This window comes from Myxocyprinus asiaticus, chromosome 50 (assembly GCF_019703515.2).
Source record: "Myxocyprinus asiaticus isolate MX2 ecotype Aquarium Trade chromosome 50, UBuf_Myxa_2, whole genome shotgun sequence".
NCBI lineage: Eukaryota > Metazoa > Chordata > Actinopteri > Cypriniformes > Catostomidae > Myxocyprinus > Myxocyprinus asiaticus.
Window position 1 is genome coordinate 21265849 of NC_059393.1, and position 12460 is coordinate 21278308.

General features: G+C 34.9%; 1 protein-coding gene across 1 annotated transcript in view; it reads left to right on the forward strand.

Moving 5' to 3' along the window:
• insrb (insulin receptor b) overlaps positions 1-12460 on the forward strand; it is an 81557-nt gene that overhangs the window by 18278 nt on the left and 50819 nt on the right. The gene's annotated exons all lie outside the window — the stretch shown is intronic.

The window sequence follows — 12460 nt, forward strand, 5'->3', positions numbered from 1 at the left end:
ACATTTTTTATATATATACTTTTGTATCCTTTTTAAAGCTTTAAAGTGAGTTTAAGTTTTAAAAGCCACAAAACTCTCAATTTTGATTTCATGGGGTTTTTAAGGCTAAAGTAGATAAACTCACTTCAACTTTATACATCAACCTCACACCTCACTAATCGACAGCTCAATCAACCATCCTGATCCATCCCTAACTCTTACAATGGAATCCTTATCAGGTTGTAAAATGGTCATTATTAGCAAAAAATGGTGCTATCCCCAGATCCTAGTTGTCTACCAAAACTCTGGTGTGATAGAAACGTGGCTGCACCGGCTAGGTTTCGCATTTGAGAGATACAGCCAAATAGTCGACATGCCAGTTCTCATCTGGTTTTGGAGCAGCGCGCTACGAGCGGCATAGCGTCCCTGATGACCCTAAGGGCTCGTAGCTGCTTTTAGAAGCATTAGGAAGTGTATTCTAGTGTCTCTTCAGTGGCACACGCCTCCCTAATGGGGGCAGAAGCCTTTCAGTGGGAGCGTAATAACCCCACAGCTAGTGATATTTAATGCGCTCACTGTTTGACCACAGATTTTTGCTCAAAATGCATGTTGCTACAAAGTAGTTATTGTTTGTTATGTGCAGGCCTGACAACTTGCTCTCGCCGGTCCTGCTTCCTAACGGATGAATCCTTGGCATTAGACCTGGCCTAGACTGATTTTTCCTGAATTTAGGCTGAAAGCATTTTTTACTGGAAGAAGGCTAAATAAAAAGGGGTTCGTTTTGTTAGACATATACTGTGAACACAAAATTAAAAGAGGTTTTGAGATGCTTCTTGCCCATGATCATCTTCATACAGTTCATAAACTGTCCTATTTATTTGTTGAGACTGGAAATAGCAAATGATTTCTTATTTAATGCATAATCTTTTTGTTGTTGTTGGGATTGGGAGTAGCAACTTGTTTTTTTATTTTCTGAGCGTTACCTAGATATTTTTGCCAAAGTAAATTGTAGCTTTAATATTATTAATAGTACATTTTTCAGTTTATTATTATTATTATTATTATTATTCTTTTTCCAAAGGTAAAGTGACCGCTTATTTGGATGGAATGATCTTCATGTGGACTAAGAACCACCATGCTCCAATATCCAAGGGCTAGTTACTATTGCTAGAAGCATATTAAATTCTCCATTAGGAATGCAAAGCTAAAAATAAGGGGGTGTCTCATATTGTAAACAGTGGGAAATTGTAGCTAAGGCCTTCATAGTCCATACTGATCACTTGTTTATTATTATTATTGCACTTGTTCGAGGCTTGGGTTTCAGCTTGGTTTCCATCCACATATTTTTATGCACATTTTGGGATATTGCATAAAAGCTGCTGGATGGAAACACTAAGATGCGAATAAAAGCGTAAAGATTTGCATAAAAAAACGTATATGCTAGCAGGTGGGTGAAAAACATTTTATTCGATAAGAAGAAATGAGCATAAACTATGATGGAAACACATTAAAGGAACAAACTCCTATTGAATTTATTAGGAATACAAGATGTGTAAAAAAAGTCATGTGACTGAATAATTGGTTCATTACTGGACTAACCAGCAGACCAATCATCGCATCTGAAATGTTGCTCTGGTCATCCTGAAATAACAAATAAGTTGAATACAAACTGTTCGAACTGTGTCGAAAAGCAGGTTTATTGACACTTTTGAAAAATATCTTATAGATCCACACGGCAAAGTCGTAAGGATTGATGAACGCACATACATAGTGCTCCCAGAACTGTATGTCGTGTTGTCGCTCCCAAACGTGAGAGAGTTCTTTAGTGTTTTGTCTGCGCGCTCTAAACTGCATCTTATTAATAAAAGAGTCACAGTGGCTACAATTTCCCCTGGAGTGACGATTTTGTACTTTTGAACACATGGAATGGAAACGCAGCTTTATTTGCACGTTGCTTTTGTGATATCATGGTTTTTCACATGAATTAAATTCACAACTTGGATGCAGACATAGCTGTTGTCGAATAAAGGCAAAGTGCAATATGCTACTGTATTGCTACTAGTTTTGAGTGTGAAATTGAATCCTTTAGTGGGTGCTTAAGTTTGAAGCATCTTGAATGCTTGCAGGAATACTTCCCCAATACTCATCAAAGTTATAATAGCTTTTAATTTTTTTATGTAATTTTTATTTCTTTTTCATTTCTTAATTTGTACTTTTTATTTTAGTAAAGTTTTCATTCTTTATTATATATATATATATATATATATATATATATATATAATTGTTATTTTTTTAAATTTTCTGTTTTGAAAATTTCAGTTAAATTTGTTTTTTAGTACATTTTAGTTTTAGTCTTTTAGTATTTTAGGGCTGCCGAACTGAATGCATTTTAGTGTTTTCTGTTTTAAATTTTTTTTTTTGTGTGTGTGTATATATATATATATATATATATATATATATATATATATATATATATATATATATATATATATATATATATATATATATTTGTACTTGTTTTTAAATAGTTTTTGTTTTTTACATTTATTTTATTTTTTGGGTATTTTACTAAACACTTTGGAATGCCAAACTTAAGGCATTAACTGTTATTTAAATATGTTTAATGTCTCTGGGCTGTCTTGTTATTGTAAAGGTTTCAAATTCAAACTGTGTATCAAAAAGTAAAACTAGAATTTGTCATTTTTATTTTATTTCGCTATGGAGTTATGGAAATGTATTTTAGTTTAGTTTCAGTTTTTCCAATTATTTTAGTTGTAATTTATATTTTTGCTTTTTGCTTTTGTTAAAGGGATAGTTCACCTAAAAATATTTATAACCTCAGTCACTTCTCTTTTATTGCATTTTTTTATTTTTATTTTATTTTTTAAATTAATTTGTTTTAGAATGTGAATGGAAACGATGACTTGAAATTTTGCCTTACATCTTTCTTGTTCCACCGAAAAAAAGTCATGAAGAAATTCTGCAGACAGAATTTATATTTTTGCGTAAACCGTCCCTTTAATGATAATTACACTGTCCCAGCCTTGTTCTGGAAGTCTCATTTCCTTTGCCGTTGTCTCAGTGTGTTTATTTACACATAAGTGGCTATAGGCACATCCATTCATGTGCATGAACGCAAACCGTCCTGCTTGCTTTACGTCATGGATAGCACGGCTCATGTTCCAGCTTAAGTGTCCCCCTTTTATTCGGCCTGATCTGTGCTGAGGGGGAAATGTTTTTTTTTTTAACCTGCGGTACCCGTGTTTTGCAGTGTGGCTCTCGCCCTTATTGTAAACTCAGAAACTGCCCTTCTATAACGTCTCTAAAGCTGTGTGCACTTGGCCCAGATCTGCTATAAACATCTCGTACTGTATATTTCTTAAAAAAAGATCACTTTGCAACTTATCCGTTTGAACACGAAGTTCATTTCGCACTTGTCTGCACTCTGGATGATTGGTTTGTATGATAAGCACTCGCGTTGCGTTTTAGATGTGAGTTGCGACCTCGACAGTCAGGCGTGTCGTTATCTTTAGATCTTTCTAGATCTAAATGCAGCAGTTGTTTTTTTACTGTATCTTTTCAGTTGCTGTAAAAGTTTATCTTATTCAACCTCTATATATACTGCAGATCTGTTGTTTATTCCAGACCTGAAAGCAGTCTTGATTTTGAACCTGTCAAGAACTCGTCCAAGTCTTATTTCACCCCAAAATCAAAAGAAAGGAATAAATTATGTTTTGTTTAAAGAAAATAAAGCCTGTTTTAAGAACATTAAAATGTTTTGCATTGGCACATGACATTTCCACCCTAATTCATATTACCACAATGTTAAAAATACCACTCATTGTCATCACTGTAATATGAAAATAATTACTTAAATTGCACAATTTTATTTTTTTTATGCAGATTTAAATGGTGGCATTTAATTTTTTGACTGTAAAGCGGTAAAAAAAAATAATACTATTATTGTATTGGGATTCTGAACAGAATTACCTTTGAGAATAATGGGAGAATTAAAACCGACACATTGCTGTAATTAGAATTTGGCGAGAAAATCAAAATAATAATTCTCTTTTGAATAGGAATACACTGAAATTTTTTTGCAGATATACGATGTATATATATATATATATTTAAATCGGACAATATTATGCCACTTGCTCACCTTTTGTCATTAGATCACTGTTTTGCTAAGGATTTTTTTTTTTTACTTTTAAACATATTTTTTTTTAACAAAATAATTTCCATTGAACGTGGATTGGATTTTTTGAACACATGACCAACCAAAGTTTTAAGAGAGCCACAATGAAAGATAAAAAAATGCTAACATGATGATTAACGTGGGGGAAAAGGTTATTTTACATACAGTATTATGATGTAAGATTACAAATTCGCATGCGTATTCAACTTGCTTTAATTTTTCTAATTTTATTTATTTTATTTGGTATTTCTTTGCATTACACAGAAAAAAATATTATAAACTTTATACAACATAAATTTAGATCTTAAAATCGTTTTTTTTTTTTTCATATCACCATTTTCATGCTTATCACCAATAAAAGAATGTACAAGTTTGGTCAATAACTGGCCATATCGGCCAACTGATAAATATGTAGGTGGCCAATACATCAATGCATCCTTACTTTTCAATTATGGGATGAAATGTGATCTGGACATGTTTTCATGAGATGCACCCTTTCAAGACTAATTTCTTGAGATACGGAAGGAACAGCTAACTGTAGATCTTGATTTTAGCATAGTAACGACACTTAAGAAAAATGGTTCTAAATACTACCAAATAAGGGTTCTTCGGCTTGTAACAATAGCAGAACCCTTTTTGATGCTAAATAGAACCTTTTTTTCAAAGGTTCCATAAAGAACCTACCTTTTGAAAGTGCTATTTAGAACCTCAGTAGTGCTATAAAGAACCTTTTTAATGCAAGGAGGTTTTTTTATATATATATCTGCTCCTATAAAATATTATAGCCTAAATTATGATTTTACATTAAATATAACCAAACAAATAAATAATAAAAGCAAGGCATGTGTGTCAATTTTCTATTTAAATTAAATGTTTTAGAAAAAATAACAATGCTTTTACAGCAATCATTAGTTGAATACATTAATAAATTATTGTGATTGTGGGGGCCTGGGTAGCTCAGTGGCAAAGATGCTGGCTACCACCCCTGGAGTTCGCTAGTTCGAATCCCAGGGTGTGATGAGTGACTCCAGCCAGGTCTCCTAAGCAACCAAATTGGCCCGGTTGCTAGGGAGGGTAGAGTCACATGGGGTAAACTCCTCGTGGTCGCTATAATGTGGTTCGTTCTCAGTGGGGTGCATGGTGAGTTGAGCGCGGATGCCGCGGTGGATGGCGTGAAGCCTCCACACGCGCTGTCTCCGTGGCAACGCGCTCAACAAGCCACATGATAAGATGCACGGGTTGATGGTCTCAGACGCGGAGGCAACTGGGATTCGTCCTCCGCCACCCAGATTGAGGTGAATCACTACGCCAACACGAGGACTTGGAGCGCATGGGGAATTGGGCATTCCAAATTGGGTTAAAAAGGGGAAAAATCCTAAATAAATAAATTATTGTGATTAAATATTTTAAAATGCATAAATCACTCGCATTAATAAACACATCAACAAATACATAATGTGAATGAGTCAATAAATGCAGATGCAAATGAAATAGCAGATCCCTACATTGCTCCACACGTTAAGGCTGGGATAGAAACTTGTACATTCTTTTATCTTTTATATAGAGACTATTTTTCTTTCATACTGACAACCAGTCCTTCAAGGAAGAACAACGTCCCATGGAAACACAAAATAATTTTAATGAAGCCTAAACTGAAGGCTTCACTAAAATATCTGCACAATCCTCTGATGTTTTCACCATCCATCACTGTGTATTTTGGTGTATTTGAGTGGCAGCCCCTCTCTGCAGGTAATGAGGTTGTGGGGTCCAACGGCATCTGTCTGAATAGAAAAACACAATTAGGTTCAGAGTCAGTGTTTCAGTACATGTGGACAATGTGAGCCCTTCACAATGTGAAAAAGAAAAAAGTGAAATAAGTGTGATAGTTTATGTATTTTGGGCAAAATGGTTATGCATAAACACAAGTAAATAATTGAAACATTCTAAAATTCTATATGGATCATAAATTCAGTCTTTATCACTCACGTGCTTAGTGGAGAAGCAGAGAGAAGTATCCTCACTGAACACAGCTGGATGACATAGTGTAGCTGCTTTTTAACTGTAAACCATGACACAAAGAAATTACATTGTATTAATTACAGTGTATAATTAATGGCAAAAATAGAAAGAGAGATAAAAGTACTTAAAACTCACATAATCTGATAGCTTTTAGGCAGGCATATGCTGTTATCAGAGCAGACAGTTAATATACCCGGGGTGGGATGGATACCTGAAATCGCAATAAAAACCAAAATTACCCCCTTTTTCAGAACATTATATCAGTATTTGTTATTTTTTATCCCCTTTTCTCCCAATTTGGAATGCCCTTTTCCCACTACTTAGTAGGTCCTCGTGGTGGCGCGGTTGCTTACCTCAATCCGGGTGGTGGAGGACAAGCCGCAGTTGCCTCCGCTTCTGAGACCGTCAATCTGCGCATCTTATCACGTGGCTCGTTGCGCATGACACCGCGGAGACTCCCAGCATGTGGAGGCTCATGCTACTCTCTGTGATGCACGCCCCATTGAGAGCGAGAACCACTAATCGTGAGCATGAGGAGGTTACCCCATGTGACTCTACCCTCCCTAGCAACCGGGCCAATTTGGTTGCTTAGGAGACCTGGCTGGAGTCACTCAGCACGCCCTGGATTCAAACTTGCGACTCCAGGGGTGGTAGTCGGCGTCAATACTCGCTGAGCTACTTAGGCCATTATGTCAGTATTGTAAAGAAAATGACAAAATGACAGCTCGCCTTTTGAGTTCGTCACTTGCATTTTCTGGTAGAGATCTATAAAATAAATCTTATGGCTAGGAAACCATTAGTTACAGAAAGTTTTACTTTGTAAAGGTTAAAATTTAAAGCGCTTAATATGGACTTGCTCAACATTTTGCAAAAACCTACCCATGTGCTGTGCTACCTTTATCAAGCAGTGACAAAATTGTCTGTTAACAGGCATAGTTTCATTGTTTAATTCTGTGATTATTATTTAGAGGTTATTATAAGCACTAAAGTTGGTCCATCAGTCTCATGCCTTGCACGGAGAGAAAAACAGATGTCATGAGCTCTTGGATCTTGCATCTTCATGAATTCTCATCAGGATTATCAAATATATTTGCAAAAAAATAACTGGCTGCAGGTTTTTATTTGGACTATGTAGGGCTACGTTTCTAAACCTAAAGGTTAATCAGCTCTGAGTAAAATAACTTATAGAATGAGTAGAGGATAATGTTGCAATGAGAAAATTTTGCACAATTATTCATGTAAATGCTTTAAATAGTAACAGTTTGTGGAAAGTTCCGCCATACAGTTTACTGTATATTCTAGGATTTTTATGACGTGAATGAGCTGAGAAAATGCGATCTCCACAACACGAACAGTTACAGCCATAGCGTTAACAAAAGTGGTATAAATCATGACTTCAAATTTGGTCAAACTCATGCTTGACATCATGGGAAAATCAAAAGAAATCAGTCAAGACCTCAGAAACAAAACTGTGGACCTCCACAAGTCTGGTTCATCCTTGGGAGCAATTTCCAAATGCCTGAAGGTACCACGTTCATCTGTACATACAATAGTACACAAGTATAAACACCATGGGACCATGCAGCCATCATACCGCTCAGGAAGGAGACTCATTCTGTCTCCTAGAGATGAATGTAGTTTGGTGCAAAAAGTGTAAATCAGTCCCAGAACAACAGCAAAGGACCTTGTGAAGATGCTGGAGGAAACAGGTAGACAAGTATCTATATCCACAGTAAAACGAGTCCTATATCGACAACATTTCAAGACATCAGCCTGGAAGTTAAAGCATGATCAAAGTATTTGAGTGGCCATCACAAAGTTCTGACCTCAGTACGATAGAAAATTTGTGGGCAGAACTGAAAATGCATGTGCGAGCAAGGAGGCCTACAAACCTGACTCAGTTTCACCAGTTCTGTCTGGAGGAATGGGCCAAAATTCCAGCAACTTATTGTGAGAAGCTTGGGGAAGGATACCCAAAACATTTGACCCAATTAAACAATTTAAAGGCAATGTACCAAATACTAACAAGGTGTATGTAAACTTCTGACCCACTGGGTTTGTGATGAAAGAAATAAAAGCTGAAATAAATAATTCTCACTACTATTATTCTTATTTAACATTCTTAAAATAAAGTGGTAATCCTAACTGACATAAGACAGAGAATGTTTTCTACTATTAAATGTCAGGAAATGTGAAAAACTGAGTTTAAATGTATTTGGCTAAGGTGTATGTAAACTTCTGACTTCAACTGTATATCAAGTTGACCTGTGGCGACACAGTCTGTGTAGCTGTCGGTTGAGCTGCCAGGGTCTGGTGCTTTGAGTCAACCAATGACGCAGTGGCTTTGAAAGAATTTATTAACAGTTATATTCAAAAACCAAAAGGGTGGGAATAAAGACACCCTAATGCCCAACGCAAAGAACCATTTCAGCACGAAAGGGTTCTTCAGGAAGATATCATTCTAAATAGAACTATTAAGGTCAGTAAAGAATCTTTGAAGAAACATATTTTTTTAGAGTGTATCTTTGTGGCATCTCTACGATGATTCTAAATGTAATCTTGAATCTTACAATGTCCTGCATTTTCTTCTGAGACTTTCTCAACTTTCTAGAACACTATTCAGCTGCAGTGTTTAGTTGTTTTTCAGTATCGCTGATGTTTCATCTCTAGCATGATTAGCTCCATCTGTTCCAGTCAATTCTATGGTGTTTGTCACCATTTCATTGCACATTTCTCAGTAAGCATTACTCTACCAGCTGCTGCTTCTTTTTGGTATCAAAAAAGCCCCCCCATTCCTGAAGCGTGGTGTATACAGGCAGCAACTTACATCACCGCATTGACACCCATAAATCAGGGGTCTAAATGATGGCTGGGTATTCACTTTCAGTCAGGCTGAGGCAAGAATGCTTCCCCACTCCATACGGGCGATGAACAGTTTTAGTAATCTAGTGAAGAGGAAAAGGGGAAGTTCATGTAGTGTGAGAACAGACAGGTGTATGAGATCTCATGTGATTCCAAAACAAGCCCCGTATCTATTTACAGTCGATCTTGAAAATGTTGACCAACACCGTAAAATTGAACCTTGTCCTCATTTAGATCTGAGCTTGAATCAAAGTGTTGCTTGTAGAACGCAATTGTTCATGATTTTGACATGTTTAAATGTTTCACTACATGTTGAGGTATAGAAGTGTCATAAATTGTTCTACACCTGGTGGACGATAAAACGGGTTAAAAAATCCCTTGCAAGACTTGCATTGAAGCAAGCGCACTTTTTTCCTAAAAATGTCAAAATCTAGTTGTTATATTTTAATATTTATTTTCCCCTCTGGACTATTTCTCTGATGTAAACAGGCTGAAGTGGCCAATGCATTTTTGTCTCACGAACACGCTGTCTGTTTGTGCATGCTGGGACTTGTTGCTATGGAGAGATGTTGCCGTTTTATTATGTTTGCTCAATTATCTTTAGGGACCTGATGGAACCGTTTCTTGTGTGTGTGTGTGTTGAAGTCTTGTTGTAATGTGATAGTTTGGGTTTCGGTTATGTAAAGTAATTGTCTCATCAACGTAAGGGGTCTTAAGTTGTCCCAGTGTAGAAATGCCACTTTACTGACCTTAGTTACAAGATTTTGTTTTATGATCAAAAGCATTCAATGATTGGTGTTATTAAGCTCCAAAACAGGACAAAAAAATTGCTGTCAAGGAAACACCTGAATTTTGTTTAAAATTTTCCTAACGCACCACTTTTTGTTCTACTTTGAATCTGTTTTCATTTCTGTTCCCTCACTAGCGTTTTTGTGGGTTAATTTGACATCTCATGATAAGATGAGGTTAAACTGACGTATCAGACAGCGTTGGGAAAACCATTCACCCTGATAGCGACAGTTGAACTGCTGCCAGCAGAAAGATGGAGAAAAACAATCGGATGTGATCAGTAAAGTCTTAAAGACTTCGAAACCTGCTCAGACCACAGGTCCCATGCTCTCTTTGTCTCCATGAGAAAAACATTGGTCTGAAAAGGTCTTTGTTTTTCAGGGATGTCCTTTCAGTGGAAATTTGAGGTGAAATATTTTTTATAATCACTAATTTGCATATTACACCTTCATTCTTTTTAATAAAAATGGCAAAAAAAAGAGTTCTTATTACAGAATTTTTGTCTTGTTTTTCAGTAAAAGAAAACTTTTTATTTTTTTATTTTTTTATAATGTATCTCATTACATTTATTTTTCTCACCCAGACAGTTTTTTTCCTTTGCTTTTAGAGGAAAAAAAAGAAAATAAAAAGCTCAAAAACCCCCAAATTATTTTAGATTTGTGCATAAAATAAGAGAGAAAAAATAACTTTGCCAATGGGGTAGTTTAAAAATGAAACTTGATTCAAAAAATTCTCTTAAGAAAAAAAAAAGTTAATATCTCCTTAAAACAAGATTAATTTACTGGAAAAGTAAATATTTTTGTTAGAGAATATAGCCTAAATTGTATTTATTTTTATAGCCCTTTTTTTTTTTTTCTTAAAGAATAAACCTAAAAATGTTGTTAGATTTATACATAAAATAAGAAAAAGAAAAGAAAAAAAAACCTATTAGCCAATGGGGTAAGTTTAAAAAATTAACTTGATTCAAGATATTAACACATTTTCTTCTTTAGATAATATATCTCATGTTAATATCTTTTTAAAACAAGATTCATTTAGTTGAAAAGCAAAATTTTGTCAGAGAATATAGCTTAAATTGCATTTATTTTTCTCACCCCAATTTGTTTTCTTTAAGAATAAACCTTAATTTTGGATTTATACATAAAACAATTGTTGATCTCATGTTGATATTTCCTTAAAACAAGATGAATTTATTTCAAAAGCAAAATTGAGTAATACTTGTTTTCAGAAAATATAGCTTAAATTGTTTATTTTTCTCACCTGAATACTTTTCTTTAAGAATAAATAAAATAAAAAAAAACACAAAACATGTAAAAATTAAACTTGATTAAGCATTCTCTGAAAAAGTGTTTTGATAATTTTACTTCTGCTTAAATCTTGTTTTAAGGATGTAAACAAAAGATTTGTATATTGAATATCTAATGGGAGTTTCTAGCACACTTTAGAATTTTAAAAGAATTGGCCACAGTGAATATTTCGTAATGATTTCAGAAGCGAAACAAAAGGAACTCCCACAGCTGCTGAAAAAGCCCTGTGAGAATTCTTTCGATGGTGAATCAATGGAGCAGTTCTGAATGGAATCTGCTTGATGTTATCCATCAGCAGATACTCTCTTGTCGAGAATCGCTTTGCTAATGAATTCTCTGCCTCGTCTCAGCGTGCGCGGGTCTTGATTAAGAATGAACTAAGCTGCAGAGAAACGCTTTATGCGTTATATAGTGTTGTTAACCTGTTAGTATGATCTGTACATTGATTTGACCTGTTTTTATTTTTACTTTATATATAAATTGGAGCTCTCACAATCATGACATTTTGGCTGACAATTAACTGTAATTGAAATAATTGCGTTTAAGCAATGTAATTTTTTATTTTTTTGTTCAGCTTGATACACAAACCCCTTAAGGGGCCGTTTACACCAAATGCGTTTTTTTGCATCCATCTGCGCTGTCTTTCAATCGTTTTTTTTTTTAATGTAAATTTTCGCTTGACGAAGACTTTCACCATTGCGTCGTGTCTTGCACAGATGCATCATGTTTTTAAGATGCCCTGACAGGTTATAAAGAACGTCAACTTTAAAAACGTGTCTCCAGATGTCTAGATTTTTTTTTTTTTTTTAGCTCAAGAACACGTTCGGTCTGAACAGTGCCAAAAACAAGTAATATACACTGCTGTTCAAAAGTTTTGAAACACTTGACTGAAATGTTTCTCATGATCTTAAAAATCTTTTGATCTGAAGGCGTATGCTTAAATGTTTGAAATTAGTTTTGTAGACAAAAATATAATTGTGCCACCATATTAATTTATTTCATTATAAAACTAAAATGTATTTAAAAAAAAAAAGTTTTTGAAATTGATGATTTGGACCAAATAATAAAGAAAAGCAGCCAATAAGTGCCCAACATAGATGGGAACTCCTTCAATACTGTTTAAAAAGCATCCCAGGGTGATACCTCAAGAAGTTGGTTGAGAAAATGTCAAGAGTACATGTCTGCAAATTCTAGGCAAAGGGTGACTACTCTGAAGATGCTAAAATATAACACAGTTTTGATTTATTTTGGATTTTGTTTAGTCACAACATAATTCCCATAGTTCCATTTATGTTATTCCATAGTT